This window comes from Haemaphysalis longicornis, unplaced genomic scaffold, assembly GCF_048455015.1.
Source record: "Haemaphysalis longicornis isolate Haplotype H1 unplaced genomic scaffold, Haemaphysalis longicornis Haplotype H1 scaffold_6, whole genome shotgun sequence".
Classification (NCBI taxonomy): domain Eukaryota; kingdom Metazoa; phylum Arthropoda; class Arachnida; order Ixodida; family Ixodidae; genus Haemaphysalis; species Haemaphysalis longicornis.
In genome coordinates, this window is record NW_027526407.1 from 110,643,616 (window position 1) to 110,661,714 (window position 18,099).

The following is an 18,099-nucleotide window of genomic DNA, read 5'->3' on the forward strand; positions in this document are numbered from 1 at the left end:
TCACAGCCATGGGTGCTTGGCACTTATTAGTTATCGACAATGATGATCAGAAGAGAGCATCGGCGTGCAGGTGCGTACGGGCTAAGCAAGAGATAAAGGGAATATCGAATTCCTAGGAGTGAATTCTCTAAAAAAGTCCTTTGAAGCAATGAGCTAGTGCCTTAAAAATACATATATTTTTGGGAGGGGCGTCGCTGTGAGCCTTGGGAAAGGGGATAAATTAGGCGGAAAATCCCCAGAAAAGCAATTGTACGAGGAGCAAATTTACGCACAAATCGACAGAGGGCACTGGGAGTCGCTTTTCTCCTCGTGCCCGTGTTCCTTCTCGGGATTATCACCTCAATTTTCCCGCTTGCCCGCTCCACAACATTACGCCAAATCCAAGAATACATGCATTTGAATATTGCTAACGCGTCGTTTTAAGACGTGGCACATTGTATAAAGAATTCGACAGCTTTATTTACAAAGCCCAACGTTCTAGGCGGCACGACCGATTTTAGGCAAAGATAGCCAACTATGAGAGTTGTGGTCTGTAACTACTTCAAAAACGAGAAGGTAAACATAACTGCAAAACTTCGTGAGCATCCAGATTAAGGTCAATAGTTTCTTTCTCTTTCACGGAATAGTTGCAGCCTTAGTGTTCTACTCGCGTAGGTGAACACATACCTATTCTATTCCACCTTAGTTCGAGCGCGAACTTCCACCAAACCAGCACCGCTGGCATCAGTATGAATTAAGATCGCTGCACCGTGATCAATATGACGCGGGTCTGGCTGAGACCGGAGAAGGTTGTGCAGGTTTTTAAACTCGTTGCCACAAACCGAGACCACGGTGAGAGCCCTCTTTTGCACCGAAAAGCATTGTCAGTGGCGCGATCACAGCCGCGAAGTTGTGTAACGAGCGTCTGCAGTATACGAACAAAGTCCAATAAACGCTCGAAGCGCCGTAACTATGGTCGGCTTTGGGCGTTATGCAACAACACGTCAATTGGCTAGATCTAGAAGAACACAATTTTTGGAGATGCCGGGGACTAGGATTGTCACTTGTCGGGTAGCAAAACGGCACTTTTTGAGATTCAGCTGGAGGCCAGTGGCCATCGGACACTTTTTTAAGCCACACCACGTGCCTCAAAAATGTGAAGAAAAGGCCACAATGTCATCGCGGTAACAGAGAGAGGTCAGGTATTTGAGCCGAAGGAGAGTATTCTCGTTGTAAAAGGAGAGTATTGTTCACAAGTTCAGGGGCGGGGCAGAGGTCACTGTGCAGAACGTACAATTAATAGAGGCCATCCGTTCTAAAAAACGCCGTTTTTCTACGATCGATAATGTGGGTTTCCAGTAACGAGAATGTTTTTAAGCAGAAACCGAATGTATCTATTTTCGTAAAAACAAACACACCGCTGCTGTTAGGTTGCTGTATGGTCAAGAAAACGATCACGGCTTTTCGGAGTGCACGAACACCGCGGAGGAGATCTACTGAAATAAGTGATGTTCTCACAGTCAGCAAGCATTTAAGATAACATTGCGCCATCCCCGCTCGCTGTGAACGTTACAGCAAATGGAAGAGGTGCAACAAAAAGCGATAGACGAGAAGAACGGCAATGGGGCCCTCAGGGAGCTGCTAATCGGTATCGCGGAGGCTTCCACGTTCAGTGCGCGTAAACCGACTCAGGAGCTTTTATTTTCCAAGAGCGACAAGCAGCGCACTGGTTCTCAATCTAACAAATGTAACAAACTGCATTATTTTTATTTTGCAACAGGGGAATGGCGCCTGCAATTTGAGCGGGCTCAGTTGTCACAAAAAAAGAAGTCCAACCGATATTCATGTTTTCGGCGGCATCTGAAGAAAATAATGCGTGTAAGAAATATATTGGTTCAAAAAACGGCTGCTCGTTTCACATACCTCTGCCGTACTTCCTTGTTAGCGGCACTGAAAACAAGTAGGAAGGGTAAAAAGACTGGCAAACAAAATCAACTTTCCACCGTAAAATACAAACGGCTTATTGGGAGGCTGATTCTTGTACTATCAGTTGCTGCTTGACAAAAAAATTTGTATGCAGCGCTATATAACGTTCGGGCTATTGGCTAGGGTAAAACACTTACGAGTGTATTTGTTACTCGGGAATAGAAAGCTTATGTGCCACCAGAATGGGAAGCAAATAGAAGCTGACATGATGCGCTAAGAATTTTATCAGAATGATTTAAACAGTGTTTTTCACATTTATACTAAACAAAGTTGGGTATAAATGGTACCGCATAAACACAAATATTAATGAACCATACAGTATAGTGTAGTAACTACTTGAGATTTGACTTTCCGTCTTTCAAGCAGCATCTGGTAAAAGGGGCTCTCAAAAGCTTACCTCCTATACTTGGCAGTAACTAGTGAAGAGTACTCTCCTCCTGCCATTGCAAGGTGGTTGATGGAACACGTATGCGCAAGGGTATTCTGGCCCAACCCAAAGAGAAGCGTCCTTTACTCTTAAATCGCACCAGTGCTTTCCTGGCTCTGAAAACAGAGACAAAACAATAGGCGCTGTTTCTGCAAATGGTGCAGGGCGAGAGAAACAGAAGAGACGGCGGGCCCTCTTTCGTCGTCGGAGACCCGGCCGTCGCATCATCACTCTCAGCAGCAGCCCGATAGGTCCACTGCAGGACGCAGGCGTCTGTGACTTACCTCCCAAACCTACCGTTCCGCGTCGCTCAAGATTATTCGTTGTCTGCAAATTTTGTTATTTGAGTATTTGATTTTTATTTCTTGGCAGTACCAAGAGAGGCTGAGACTAAAGGCGGACGTGGCCTGACAGTGGCCTCAGCCACCCGATTTACACAGTACATAATAACACGTCTGTTCACAAATTTAGGCATATTAGCACAATCGTAATATAGAAATAGCACAAAGGAAAGTCGTCCCTACATCAAGTAATTGGCCTTCCCCTTTTTGTATACCAGTCTCTAGGTGTAAATTCTATTACCCTGCATCGATTGTCACTTTGCCTTAGTACGAGGCCAGCCCAAGTGAACTTCAATTTTTTTTCCAATATAATATCTGCTACTAACGCTTGTTCTCTGATAAAGGAGTGTCCATTCTCGTCTCTAAATGTTACTCCAATCAATTTTTGTTCTATAGGCTGTTGAATCAGTCTAAGTACCTTTTCAAACTGTACAGTAGGGCGTAAACGTTCCGATCCATAAGTGGTGAAGTCTTATTTATTTCTGACCTTGGCGCTGAATAATATTTATGACTAGCCTCCGTGATTGTTTTATTCACAAGTTTTTACGTTTGTCTCAAAGTGGAACGCATTACCAGTCGGAATAACCCCCCGTTCAAGTCCAAACCAACGCCCGCGCCACAAACCAAAAGGAAATGCTGTGCGCCCAGAGTGCAATGACAGCTCAGTCTTCGATCAGCACAACGGGCCATGGAGCGTCGAACGCTAGTGGTCACATTGAGTGACAGGAAAACAGCCGCATGGATTAGGGAACAAACCCAGATTGAGGACATTGTAGTTCAAATTAGGCGAAGGAAACGGGCATGGGCTGGTCACGTACTGCGAATGAGGGAGAACAGGTGGACCACCCGTTTGACCGACTGGCTGGCAATAGACCGCAAACGCACTAGTGGTCGGCAAAAAACTCGCTGGCTAAATGAGCAACGAAAATGTGGGAGAAAAACATGGACTCAGCTTACACTAGATAGGCTTCGGCTTGGCTGGAACCCTTTGGGAGAGGCTTTCGTCATTCAGTGGACACAAACACGCTCATGATGATGATCATAAAACAACTTTGCTGTTAGGAACACCAGACTTAGTATTACGCCAAGTGATAATTACGCGGCGAATGTAGGGACAGAGAAACGCAATTTTAAGCCAGTTGAAAAGTTTTGAGAAGAAAAAGGTAGGCTAATTTCAAAGGCTAAAACACACAAACTTTCTTCACCACAGCCTGAATGGTACCTTCCTTCTCTTTGCTTCGCTGTCGCATAAAACAGTCATTATGTAACTTGGTATCTGAAAGAACGCTTTATTCACTGCAAGTAATGAACTGCTCCACAATTCGGGATACTCCTTTAGTGACGCGCCTCGTTTTCTTTCCTAAAGTGCAGTTTCTCTAAATTGATACCTTTACGCGCAGTTTTGGCCAAACACAAATGTAAAACAAGTGCTCTAGTGCCTTCGAAAGTTTTGGATTTATCTTCTAACGGCGACTCACTAAATTTAGACCTTTGACATCCGAGCTTGTTAATGCGAAGATATGTGTTATCTGGCTTTTATTTGTTAAAAGCAGTGTGTTTTCTTTAAGTAAAATATTGGGATATACCATTCGTTATATCAGGCAAGAATGAAGCGCGTGAGACATGTGCTTGGTAGGACCTGGTTCTTCCACGTCAGTTTTAGCGGTACACTTTCAAAGCATTGCATTGTCTGCCAATCAAAACCAAATGTGTAATTTGCACATGAAGTTTTTCTTTAGTACCAGAAAATCGAATACGGTTGACGGTTTTCCTTAGTGCACACGTTTTCTTCAGTAAAGCCAAGCATATATTGCGTTTCATGCCCAAATTTATACGCTCCCTATTAGGCCGCTTTACTTTCGACTGGTGGCAAAACGAGGTTGTAGCTACGTAATACTGGGAGCCTAAATGTGGCGGGTCCGCTATGTACACGACACACGAAACACTTTTTTTTGTGCAACGAAAACCCTTTTGGCTAAATACAACCGTACAAAAGCCACCTTCCAAATATTGCTTTATACAGCCGCGTAGAGACAGAGCCTTTTTAGGGTCTCTATTGCAAAATATTTTGAGAACAGCCCTCCTCTATATAGGCAGTTTTGTTTTACTTTTCGATCGCATACATTGCGCTGTACGAGCAGCAACCTAAACAATAGACGCTCCTAAGTAGTACCCCACAAAAGCAACGGTGCAAAACTGCTACGGTGTGTTCTAGAAGTTACGAAGCCATAAACAAACACTCTATGCTTTCATAAATATTTTGACTCTCAAGTAGACTGATTCCTTATACGGTTACAAATATTGAGTTGAACGACGACATGGAAGGCTTGAAACTGTAATTTTTTCCGTGCAGTCAAGTATGCTTTTAAAAGGTAAATATGGTAAAGTCCTTTCTTTATCCATTTGAATTCAGGCCTTTATAGCGAGTGCTTATAGATATAGTTCAGTCTTTCTCGATATTATCGCGTTTGGTTAACTGTTCCTAAAAGCAAAAAACAGGAAGAATCAAGAAGCATTACGTAATGACTTGGAGAGCGCAGCTTTCCTTCGTGACTGGTAAACTCAGTGTAACAATTACTATTTTTTTGCAACAAAAGCAGATAGAGTTTTTTTTCGTGCGCTTCACTAGTAGTTCAACTTGTCGTACCTCGAAAAGCATATTTATAACTTATAAATGACCCACCTCCCTGACATTGCGCAAAACACCACCTCCTCCACCAAGAAAATACGTTTTTATGGTATATATTCAAAAAAAGAAAAAAAGCAATGTGGCAGTCTCCTTAAAGACGGCCATGTTGTGAAAATCACTTTTTGGATGAATACCTTGACACGCATTTTTTATATTTTCTCTGGCAAACCTTCCTGACATTGCGTAAAACACCACCACCGCCCTCCGGAAAATAATACTCATTATCATGTATGCATAACACAGGAAAATAGTGATATTGGAGTTTCTTTAGAGGCGACCATAAAGTCTTGTAAAAACCACCTTTTTGCCGAAAACCGCAACAGAAATGTTTTTGAAGCTTGGCTTCTGAATGTGATTTGAAATTTGTACTACACACTGGAAAATTTGTTATTATAAATCTCTGGCTCAACCTGGTATTTGCAAATCACGCAACGTATTACAGCAAAATGTAACTTCTTTCCAGATGACGTTTTTCCTGGCAATTGGCTAACATTTCATTGCAACGTAAAATGAGAATAATATGGAGCCTTTTGGTGTAATTTGCTCTCGGCAGGAGGTTTTTTTAACGTGTATTCCAAAATCTTCACTAGACTTTGCTTGTACTTCCTCTTTCTTCTCTAGCTGTAACTTGGCTAGCGCATATAATTCTCTTGTGACCGTAAAAAAGGTTTGTCTGCTCTATTTACTGTGCTCAGTGAGTTGAGCAAAAATAAAAATTGCCCCATATATATATATTACGAGTTTATTATATTTTACGTTCTCATAAAGGCGTAAACATACCTAAAAAGTACGTTAAAATTCAAGCTTTTGTGTATCACACAACTATGATATTTTCTTTATTTGTAAACACCATTTTCTGTTTTAAACTTTTGTGAATACACTTGCGAGCCAATTTTACAATAACACATGATATACCAGGCCTTTTTGACGTGTATCGCAAAATCTTGACTAGACTCTGCCGTGTACTGTCCGTTTCTTCTATAGCTTTAGGTCGTGGACAGAATTTAGGTTTCTTATGAAGTAGAAGATGGGTTTGCTGCTCTGTTCAGCGTGCTCATCGAGGTATGCGAAAAAACATTACCCGCATATTTATTGCAAGTTGGTTATGAATATTAGTTTCTCACATATGCGTAAATATAAATAGAAAGTACGGTCAAATGAAAGCGTTTGTTCATCGCGCAATTATGATTGATATTTATTTATAACGGCTATTTTGTGTTTGAAGCTCTCTTGGGAATAAATTTGGAGATAATGTTAGAATATCACAGCTTATAAATTTTTATCGCTTTCTGACTATACGGTCATAATACGATCATATTTTTAAAGCAAATTGTGCATTTTTAATACTTCATTCTCCTGCCCAAATTAGTATACCAAATCAAGAATTTGTGGCTCAGCACTTGCCTTTGAGTGACCAGACGAAAAAAACGGCGCAGGTCCTTGCTGGGTTAGTGTAGGTCATCATTTCGATGCTGTCATCCTCTTGTAGACCGGCTTGAAAAAATGGTGTCCAGGAGACCGTTTGTCAACACAGGAAAATGAGCATTCAAATCTGGCAAGGTAAAACGTTACTGGGTCCTGTTTGGCTCTATAAGATTAGAAAGATAGGTTGCTGGATGGAGAGAAAATTTCGCTAGTTTAAAAGCCGATTGATTTTAAATTAAGATAGGAAATGTTATACACCCAAACAAAAGTGGCATTCGGCATTGCTCGATGAGATTCAGCCTATCATCTCGTTAAAGGATTTCTTGTTCTTTTCTATCTGTGCAGACGTAATTTTCTTCCGTCACTTTTTTTGTTTTTGTTTGTCTTTTGCTCCCATTCCTGAAGAGGATTCGCGTACGCTTGGACAGTGTGGTGCGGGTTATTTCATGCGGAAGGCTTAGCTGTTCTGTTCTGAGGAGAAATGTTGTTGTTTCTCTGTCAATAAAATGGCCGCAGCTGTTGATTACAGTTGCTGCCATTGTAACGTGTCGATAAAAGTGTAGAACAAATGTAGAGTAAATGTATAGAGACGACCTTATTTACGTTCTGATTTATGCCTGCGTCCCCACAGAAGCAGCATGAAGCCGGCCGATGTGTCACCACTGTGCTCTCTGAGGTCAGAGCACAAACATTTTCGTGGTTTTTGTTAGTGTCTTTTAGACACTTCTTTTGCCGCGGATTTTTCCGTACACTGACTTCTTTATTACTGCCCTATTTCTGCCTGAGCAAAGCCATAAGTAATAAAGTCTTTTTTATACACTTTCTACAGGAGAAAGACAAAAAGTGTGCTCCATTTGATTTTTAGTACAACATTCATAGTAAGAGCACTAACGACACGAGGCAAAGAGAAGAGGGCACAAACAAGGCGCTGACTTTCAACTTGGTTTTATGTAAAAGTAGTGTTTTCAGCTCCCCTCAAACTGTCGTAAATGTGTCTTAATGTCAACTCTGGTCTAACTACGCGTAACAAGCGTACAACGAAGCATTACAAAAAGTTTGTTGCCTGCGAAGAAAAAGTTTTTTATTCTGTGCCTTCTTTGATCACCGTGAAAAACCGTGAAAAACGTTCAGTGATTACCTCGCCCGGCATTGTCATGATTGCGATAGAAAATACCTGCCACTTGTGGACCACAGCGTGGTGATAAGGAAGCATGGGAGCCAAATCGTGCGAGAAATCTTAGAGGCCACGGAGATTAACAAGTTAGGTGACCAATGCATAAGCACCATTTCTATTGCCCTCACAGACAAAGTGTGCAAAATCCTAGCATAGTTTGCCTTACCCTGGTAATCTCTTTTCAGTTTTCAACGGCTCTTGCGAATACAAAAAGGGCTTGTGTTTTGTGTTGATTGCACATCTTGCCCCATAAGCATATAACCTAGTAAATAAACGTAAAGTGAGTATGATGCGATGCTCACGCTCTCTCAAATGTTCACGTGTTAATTTAGTGTTTCCTTTTTTTCCTTTTTCTTGTTTTTGCCCATGGGTGTATAAAAACCAGTGGCCTAAGCAATAAAACTCAGTTTTCAGTCAACGCGTGTTTGTGGCCTCTTCTTTTTGTATCGTGTCGTTAGCGCTTTTACTATGAACATGTACCAACTCGCCCAATCTTCCATTTTAGTACAATATTCAATATTATGAAGTAGCTTTGTTGTACAAATACACTTTAGAAAATGTTAAGATTTCGACGGAAGCAGCTTTAAAATTGGGGGCGCAGGCAGCGAATTCCTGCTTTATATTTTGCTTAGTGTTTACTTACAGCTTAGACAAGCTGTTGATATGTCAACTTTTTAGGTCGCTCCAAACTACATTATACAATAATTTATGACACATACAGGCAAAATGAGATTGCTATAAATAATAGAAAATATTGTACAACGCAAAAAATTATTTCGATTTCATAAAAACAATTACTGCTGCAATTTTATATTTGTAAATATCTCGAGGTTGAAGACTCGTCAACTGTCTCCCTTTTTTGACACAAGAGACGCGTGGATCAACAAACCGGACAAGGTGGCCTAAATCTAGGTTCATATACACAATAAAAATAAATAACTTAAAAAATTGATATCGCGTCCTTTGTGAAAAGGTGACACAATAAAGGTACAGCATAAAAACAATTTGTCCTTCAAGTATTCGTAAGGTAAATATATATTGTATTAATATTTTACGAATTCATTTATTCGGCCTCTTACCATGCTTTGTTATAGAGAACATAAGCTATTACAGTAGCATATATTTATTCTTTTTATTACAGTGCTGACGATTGAATTATTTACAAATCAATGGCCACAAAACAAGTTTGCAACAAAGTATTACACTTAAAGCTCAGCAAAGAATGTTTAGGTGCTCTTTTTCTTTCCCTCATTTGGCATGGATGTATATGTATGGTAACATAGTAAACGCCGGGTATAAGGGTAGCTGAAGAGTAACTCACATAATTTTCTCACAACCATGGCGTCTTGACCCAAGGAACGGCCATACATTTGACGAACATAGAAGCTGTTGAAAAGGACCATTTCTTGTTTAGTGCTATTTAACAAAATCTTTCATAAATTGGACTCCAGAGATTTTCTCCCTTATGTACCTAAAAGGAAGGTTCTCCAAAACTTTGCTTTACTTGACTTTTTTTGATTTCAGCATTTCTTGACAAATAAATGAGAACTTAGTGTCAGCAAAAAACGAAAACTTGGAATAATGAATCGTTTTTGCCCCAGCCTCCCAGTAACGGCTATTTAATTGGATATTGTACGGCACTATTCACTCAGAAATGGTTATGAAAACTAACAAAACATTATACTGCTAACTTGCGAATATTGAAGTTATTATTGAAACAAAAATTTATTAGGAATTTTTTAGAACACCGGTAAATTATGCTTTGTATTTTATAAAAGCACTGTGAGTACCGGTATGCACAACCTTTCCAAACATAAAGAAATCCCACGGCCTTTTTCAATGCTTAGGAGAAAAGTATGGGGAATTCCCTGTGCATGCTACAAGTGGAATGTACTAAAAAAGACTTACAAAGTTTGGCGTAGGTTTTAAGGGGCGTTTTTGGGATGTCAAAGAGTAATAATGACAAAAGTATAAAATTGTGAATTTTTTGTTTTCTATGTACTTGGATAATTTTTGTCCAAGGTGTCCTTTTTGACATACTTGCATGCAAAAATGAAACACAATATTTTAGATGTGAACGCATCTCATTCACTCGCCTTGTCCCTGCATCTATCCGGCGTTGTCGGTATTGTCAGCGTCCACCCCTCTCCCATTCGCCTCGCTGCGACAGCTGCGCTCTCCGCCGCTCACCCCCTCTCCTCTCCGATAGCGAACACCCTCTCGCGAGGGGCATTGGATTGGATTCGATTGGCTTGGCTTGGCTTGGATTGGCTTAGATTGGATGGGATTGGATTGGATTGGATTGGGTTGGTTTGGATTGGAATAAAGTGGATTGTGTTGGATTGTGTTGCGTCATAGCCGCGGCAGACGCACCGGCGCCGGCATGTCCCCTCACCGTTATGCGCGCTATAAAACGCGGTGCCCGCGCCGCTCCGCTCCATCGTTCCAGCACCGTTCTTCCGCTGTCCAACGATGCAACGTGAGCCCCCTATGGTCGCATCTACACAGGGGTTCCCGCGAGGGGAGGTGGGAGATTTTTTTACAACATATCTATGGCACGTTCTTTCTGAACGTGCAAGGTGCCCTGGCTTATGTTCTTCGACAGTCACATGCTTTCACCTGTTATGTGCATAGCACAGAAAATTACGGAGAATATTGGGCCCCGAAGAGGCGCTTTCCGCTATACATTTCTATATGTAGGTTTTGTTCTAAATGACAAGCTTTGCAGTTCAATACAGAAGAATAAAACACCCTTTATTCTTTACCCCTCTCTGCTTTTGGAATAAAAAGACACATAATAAACTCGTAAAATATATGCTACCCACCATTCTCTTTTCAATCTTTAAACGCTTGCCTATTACGGCGGTTTCTATTTAGGTTGAGTGTATCTTGAAAGAGCTGATGATAAGTCTATCAACAAGTCTTGGGAACTGAAGTGGCCGACGTAGACTTCAGAATGGTGCACAAAAACGTGTCTGAAATATTTCAAGGCAACTCCACGAAAGACCGCAAGTACAAAACGCGGTGTATTAGAAAAGCGTTTTACCGACTACACTTCGCTTTTTTGGGTGGCGTTTTGTCCCTTACGTCTGGTATTTTCGAATCTTGTAAAATAATATGTGGACATTTTGGAACAGGAAATTTTTTTTTCTCTACATATTACTAGCCAAAACACAAAATGTGAAAGGCTGAGTCACAGTGATACCCGTTTAAACAGGGGAAACAGTTCTCAACAGTGGATGTCTGCTTGCTTTTCAAAACTGCTTCGAACCCATGAAAAACATATGAGGCAGTGCTGATTATTATGTACTTATGAAAACGAAGCGCTTGTAATCTGCCCTTAGACTACTGGCTCATCACCACTTGGAAAAAGTAAAGCACGCTCCGACTAATGTTTTGAAATAAAAGCTTTCTACCTCTACCAGCCAACGGTTCTTTTGTGGCGTGTGGGGCAAGAAACTCCCAATGCTGCAGATGAGGCAGGTTGCGTTTTTCATTTACAGACCAGAGTGTAGATAGCGCGGCGATGGGGCGCTATTACCCAGCGTTCCCCATGCTCACCCCGGTTGCTGCTTCGGTGGGACCCTTCCGTCGGCTCTGTCCTCAGCTTTAGCGACGGTGTTGGAACTGTTTTGGCACCGCTTTGCGTAAATTGCGCTCTTACTTAGCACGGCTTGATTAACTTGTTCGACAGCACCTCCTGGGTAACCCGGTCCCGACGGAATTAAGTCGTCGTACTGCAAAGATACTTTAAAAATTGGTTTGTAGGGAGGGAAAACAAAATGTAGAGAGCAGTTAGACACCCAGCCGCTTGTTCCAACGTTCCAACACCCAGTCGGTTGTTGGAACGTGTTTTCTCGATTGCTGAATAACAATTCGGTTGTGTTTAAACAGCTATCACGAAAGAAGAATAGAGCAACTGGTTCTGATAATTATGAATTATAAACGTTCCGTCAGCCTCCTCGCAATTCTAAAGCCTACGACACTATGTAGTTTAAATCTGACTAAATGGTAATGTAAATCTTTAAATGGTAATGGCGTCGCCCATGGCCGGGCTGCGCATTCCCAAAACATATCCCGTAAGGGCCCAGGCCGACCATACCCCATAAGCAGCGGCGCAGCTAATGAGGTTAAAAAATTGCAATTTTTTAACCTCCTTGGACGCAGCACCATGACGTCACTACGTATATGTGCCCGACTTCATGCCAGGGGGATTTTTTCTTTTTTCTGCCTCCCCTCGTTTCGACTGCTGTGCGGGTGGCCGATGGTTTCGCTCCGTGGGCGGGGCTGGCCTGGGGCGCTGGGGAAGCTGGCGCACAAGTGGTAGAAATTACCTTTTTGTACCTGAGCCCCTGATCTCTCCGCGCTCTTCTTGCACGCCTGCAAGTTGAGGCTGACCTCCGATCGTGTTCCTAGATAAGCGCTCGGCTCGGTGCTCGAAGTGCGGGCGCGCGGGGATGGACGCTTTTACGTACATGGGGCAATTACACAAGTTCGGGATAGCAAACACTCTCATAAAGATGAAGACAAAAATTTGTTTTGATCTTTTGTGATCGCGCTGCTTCGCGGTGGCCGATGGTTTCGCTCCTAGCACAAGCATGGCGTACGCGCTGAGAAGATGAAGCTCGCTCTCCGCGCTCTCTTGTGCGCCGTCAGTTGCTCGTCTCCCATGCTGTTCATAGTTAAGCTAGCGCTCGGCGCGTTGCTCAAAGTGCACGCGCGGATGACTGCTTTCGCACGTACATATGTAGTTATTTTTTACGTTCCGGAAAGCAAGCACTCCCAATAAAGTGAAGGCAAAAATGTTTTTTTTTTGTCTTGGGTGGTCCTTTGGACTCTCTACCGAAGTAAAGAACGTTTACTCTCATTCGGTAGAAAGCACACGCGTACGTCGGTCGCTCGTCTGCTGCGAACATCAGCGAGCGTGTTATTCGCCATAATCATCTGTGCCTCGCACTCGCGCAGAAGTGCCCATCGAAAGGTCCGTTCTCATAATTGTGCGCGCCAAGCGCGTCCCCCGCACATTCATGCGATGGTCGCGAAGATTATAACTTCTGCTTCATGGATAAGCACGAGCAGCCGCTCGAGGTCGTCAGAGATGACCTCGCGTCAACAAATCATGAGTCTGTGTTCCGCGCGAACCTGTCTGACAAAGTAGCAGTCAACGCCTTCATGGAAACGTAGGGCGGGTGCACCAACACAACCTGGATTGTCCAAAAGGTCCAGAAACGGGGCGAAAGGTATGTTTTTTGATACGAAGCGTTGTAGTACGCGAGGCGGCGTTTTGCAACTTGTGTTGTACCATTTATATTTTTATTCCTGCTATTTCTTGTTTATACATATGTATACTTTTTTGCGTGCGTGTGGATTGCAATTCAGGCGCGAGCTGTGACACAATGCTTGCGAATTAAAAGGCCAGACACTACAGAAATCAATGTATGTAGTACTTAAAAATGCGCCGCAGGAAACAGACACAAACTGCTCATGTATACCCATCAGTGCATCTCAAAAAGTGACAATTTTTTGCCGCTATTTGGACTCCCAGATCACTATCGCAAACATATTGCGCCAAGGAGATAACTTTTTTTTACTTAGTTTTATCTCTGCTGCGACTACCGTGACTTCAGGCTCACGCGCAACTACTCATTAGTCCCAGCGAAAAGAATATACGTATCTGAGTAAGTGTAACACTTTATTAAATGAGAGGCCATGGGGCCCTGCGGGCGCAAGGATTATTAGAAAAGGGGAAGGTCACAACTGGCACAATGAACACAGTTGCAGTCTTGGGGTCCTAATCACAAAATGAACACATTAAAGTACGTCAGTGGCAGAAAAACGCACAGTTCACACTTAGATGTACAGTTCACACTGTAGAAAATGCGGTTCACACTGCAAACAGTGCACGCTGCAGGCAGTTCACATTGTAGACCGAACGGGGAAGTCGGCCAGGCTGCTACACCAATTTGTAGAGTCCGTTTTCAAGGGCGTACTCGGTAAGTGCTTCTAGTGCGGTGGGATCGTCACGGACCCGACTAACATGTTGGTGTTCAGTCGCAGGGGCGGGACCTAGAGTTAAAAGCTGGTGGCGATTACGGTCGAATAATGGACAGAGCCAAATTAAGTGGTAACGATTTGGTGTGCCTTCCGGATTACAAGGGGGGGGGGGGGGGGCATCAGCGCCATTTCGATTCTGCTGGAGCTCTCTATTTATAAATAACGTATCGTCTGCAGCAAAATCTGTGTGTGCATGAAGCCCAAATTGTTAAAAATAACTAATCGACACTGCCAACAGTGTGAGTGGTAGCACGCATGATTACTGATATCAAACTGCGTCCTGGTGGCTTCAGTGAAGAGACTGTGGTCAATAGCCCTGTACAGAAGACATATATCAAAATCCTCGAGTACTTCAGTAGCTGTACAATCCAACTATTACTTAGCCCTTGGTTGGTATATATTTTCGATATTGTTTCCCTAAATTGTTATGACCAGCAGTGCAAATTATGCAGAATTCATGACCGAGTGTAAAACGTGTACGTTTGAGCTGGTGTATTTCTTATCAACGTATCATTGCAAGAACGATTCACACCTTTCATTGCTGTTAACACAATGTCAAAGTTTTCTTTAGTGGCACTAATACTGCTAAAGAAAAATATTCAATGAAGTTAATGTTAACGAAATTCAATGTAATAGTGCTTATGAAAGTGCCAGAATGTAGCAGCTCAAGCAGCTGTAATATTTCGCAGGGGTAGGACAGCTTGTAAATGTAGTCATGTGTAATTGGCTGCCCTTCTTGTAATCCTTACCTGCAGCACCGAGTCGTGTTTTGAGGTGTGTATACAGTGAAAGAGCACCCAACTAAATTGTATACCCTTCTGTGGGCTGTAGAATGAGCTTTCAATGGGGGTGTTTGCTTTGGGGAACGTGTATAATTGCCACCTGCGCGTGAAAGCGCCCATTCGCGCGCGCGCACTTCGAGCACCGAGCCGAGCGCTTATCTAGGAACACGAACGGAGGTCAGCGTCAACTTGCAGGTGCGCAAGAAGAGCGCGGATAGATGAGGGGCTTAGGTACAAAAGGTTAACTTCTTCCACATGTGCGTTAGCTTGCGCAGCGCCGCAGGCCAGCCCCGCCCACGGAGCGAAACCATCGGCCGCCCGCCAAGCAGCCGAAACGAGGGGAGGGGGAAAAAAGAAAAAAATCTACATCGCATGAAGGCGCGCACATAGAGGAAGTGACGTCACGGTGCTGTGTCCAAGGAGGTTAAAAAATTGCAATTTTTTTAACCTCCTTGGCTGCGCCGCTGATAACGGGGTGTGGTCGGCCTGGGCCCCTACGGGATATGGTTGGGGAATTCGCAGCCGGGCTCGAGCGGCGGACACCACCGCCGTAGGCTGGCCGTGCGTCGTCAGAAATAAAACGCAAAGGTGCGTGCTTCGAAGGGTGAGACAGTGGAACCTAGCCATCCTGATGTGCTAGCTCAGTCCTACACAACCCCGCGACCCAAGCGCAGACAGCGAAAAAATCCGGCATGTGAGCTTAGGGATTCCCATTTATACAGATTTACGCTACATAGTTTCGTAAGTTTGAGAATTCCGAGAAAGCTGACGGATCTTTTATAGCCGCAATTTATCAGAACGAGTTGCTCGATTCGTTTTTTGTAATACCTGTTAAAACACAACCGAATTGGTTTTCAGCAATTTAGACAACAATGTTCTATTCCGGACTAGCAATTCGCAAAAGGTGGCGTTTCTCAAGCGGCCACATGTCTATAAGTGGTCTCTACGTTTTATTTTTCTGCCCTCCAAACCAATCCTTAACGTATCCTTACCGCACAACCACTTAATTCCGCTGGGTCCTGGTTACCCAGGAGGTGCTGTCAAACAAGCTAATAAAGCCGTGCGAAGCAAGACCAATGAACCCTGAGCTGCGTCAAAACAGGGTCAACACCGTCGCTAAAGCACGCGATAAAACCGACGAAAGTGTCTCACCGACGCACTCGCAGGCGTGAGCACGGGAATGCGCTCCCTATCGCCGCGCCATCTACACTGTGCTCCATGATTGTACTCGTGAGCCCGGATACGAGATTCGTGTCCCGGATGCCACGAAAGAACCGTTTGTTGGTAGAGGTAGAAAACTTCGATGGAAAAGAAATATCAGTTTACATTTTAAAGGAGCGTGCATTGTCATGCAGGCTGAGGGGTCACAGTGAAATTTGCGATTGCGGTTTCTATAATGGTGAATTGAGTTAAGTGGTGAAGCACGCATGAAAACGAAATAGGTCGCAGCAATTGTGCATGCCTGTGAAACCAAACCTGGAACTTGCGCTACTGAGTGCACGTATAAATAAACCAGTTTTTTTTATTGGGGCAGAGCAGGCGGGAGAGCAATCAATAAAGCAATCAAACTCATTTAGTATGCGTCGTGGTTGCTCAGTGGCTAAGGCGTTGCGCTGCGGACCACGAGTTCACCGGTTTCATTCCGGGCCGCGATGGCCGCTTTTGTGACGGAGGCGAAAAGCTAAAATGCACGTAAGTACGAGATTTCGGGGCACGTTAAAGATCCCCAGGTGATCAAAATTATTCCGGACCCCCCCCCCCCCCCCCCCCTACGGCGCGCCTAATCGCATTCGTTGCGTCGCTGAGTTAACATTGTCATTTAGTGTGTCCACGAACCACTGTGAGGTTTTAGTACTGAGGGAACTAGTAGTTCAAGCTGAGAAACACACAAGGCTAACGGAACAGTGGAAGCATTATTTATTTTAAATCAGAAATCGGTAATAAATATTCATATAAATAGGTGTCATCTTTGCGAAGACAAATCTTAAGTATTTACTTGATGTTTCACGAGGCACTTTTTTCCAAACGCCTAAACGGGTTTTGAAAAGCCTTAACTCGAGGAGTACTTTATTTTATGACCAATGTTCTACATCACACGTTTCTAAAAAATTTTACCTCCGGTTTTCTTCACCTTGATTCAAAATGTTATGATATTCGTCTCTGGCTATACTGGTTATTCACTAAAAATAGGCGTATTTTTTCGTCAGGTATATCTGGTTTATATATATATTTTTAAATATGCAACTTTTACTAAAAATCGATTTGAATTTTTTATAAATCTGTAAAGCCTATCTGTACTCATTGGAAACTGTAGAACCTTTAGCAGACATGGTGTATAAATTATATTTTAGAATCTTTTGCAATGACGTGAGATATGTTCTGCCTAGGAATAGCAAATATTAGGCACTCACTCTTGATCGAATAAATAGCTCCTGTTCACTCGCGATCGAACGAAAGCAACGCCTGTTTGTGTTGCATTTTCCACAGTGTCGAACATGCACTCGGTATCCCCAGACAATCTTGAAGTAGCGTAAAACCAGATCCTTGATTGCTCTGTCATGAACTAAAACATGTAAATATAGAAACAAATGATCAGTAAAACAAGTACACAGTGTTCTTCTGCCTTTCGTTGGTTTTAGACACCTCATTTTTACTACTCGTGACAGCACACCTACTGAAGTTTTTATTGATGTTCCCGGTAACCTTATGTAGCGACATAACTTAAACTTTTTACTATGCTACAAAAACGGGGTTTATTTATTGTGCACTTATTTGACAGAAAATGTCATCAGAGCTAATCGTATTAACATCAATTTAGGAAATCTCCATTCCCATGTTTTTTACCAAATCATTTTTTATCAGATAAAATGTTTTGTTGTACATACAGCTTTGCCATCCTGAAAATCCCCAAAAACAATACAGTGATTCTACATGCTAAAGCTGTGAGTACGTCTTCATATTTGAGAATTAAAGTTTTATTGTTAAGCTTAAGATCAAACGTTTGAAGAGACGAAATTGTCATTTCCAGCTGCACCTTCCTGGCTTGGCAATAAATAGGTTATCAGTTGAGAGTACACGTTCAGTTTGAGACATTTTTAAGTGCTGTCATCAATTGTAATCTAGGAAGAAGTTGTTGTAGTGTGCACTTTTGTCAATTGCCATGAAAGCTGATTCAATCAACGCTGCAGAAACTCCATTTCCTGAGAACCGGTAGCCTATCTCGGCGGTTGCGTAGAATGAAG

General features: G+C 42.8%; 1 long non-coding RNA gene across 1 annotated transcript; it reads right to left on the bottom strand.

The window, feature by feature from the left end:
• Positions 1-1,652: 1,652 nt before the first annotated feature.
• Positions 1,653-17,417, bottom strand: LOC144141887 (uncharacterized). Its single transcript, XR_013316737.1, has 6 exons — positions 17,269-17,417; positions 9,343-9,407; positions 6,827-6,916; positions 2,363-2,508; positions 1,903-1,929; positions 1,653-1,839 (listed from the first exon to the last, which is right to left on the bottom strand). It is a non-coding gene; the product is annotated as an uncharacterized LOC144141887 (long non-coding RNA).
• Positions 17,418-18,099: the final 682 nt, after the last annotated feature.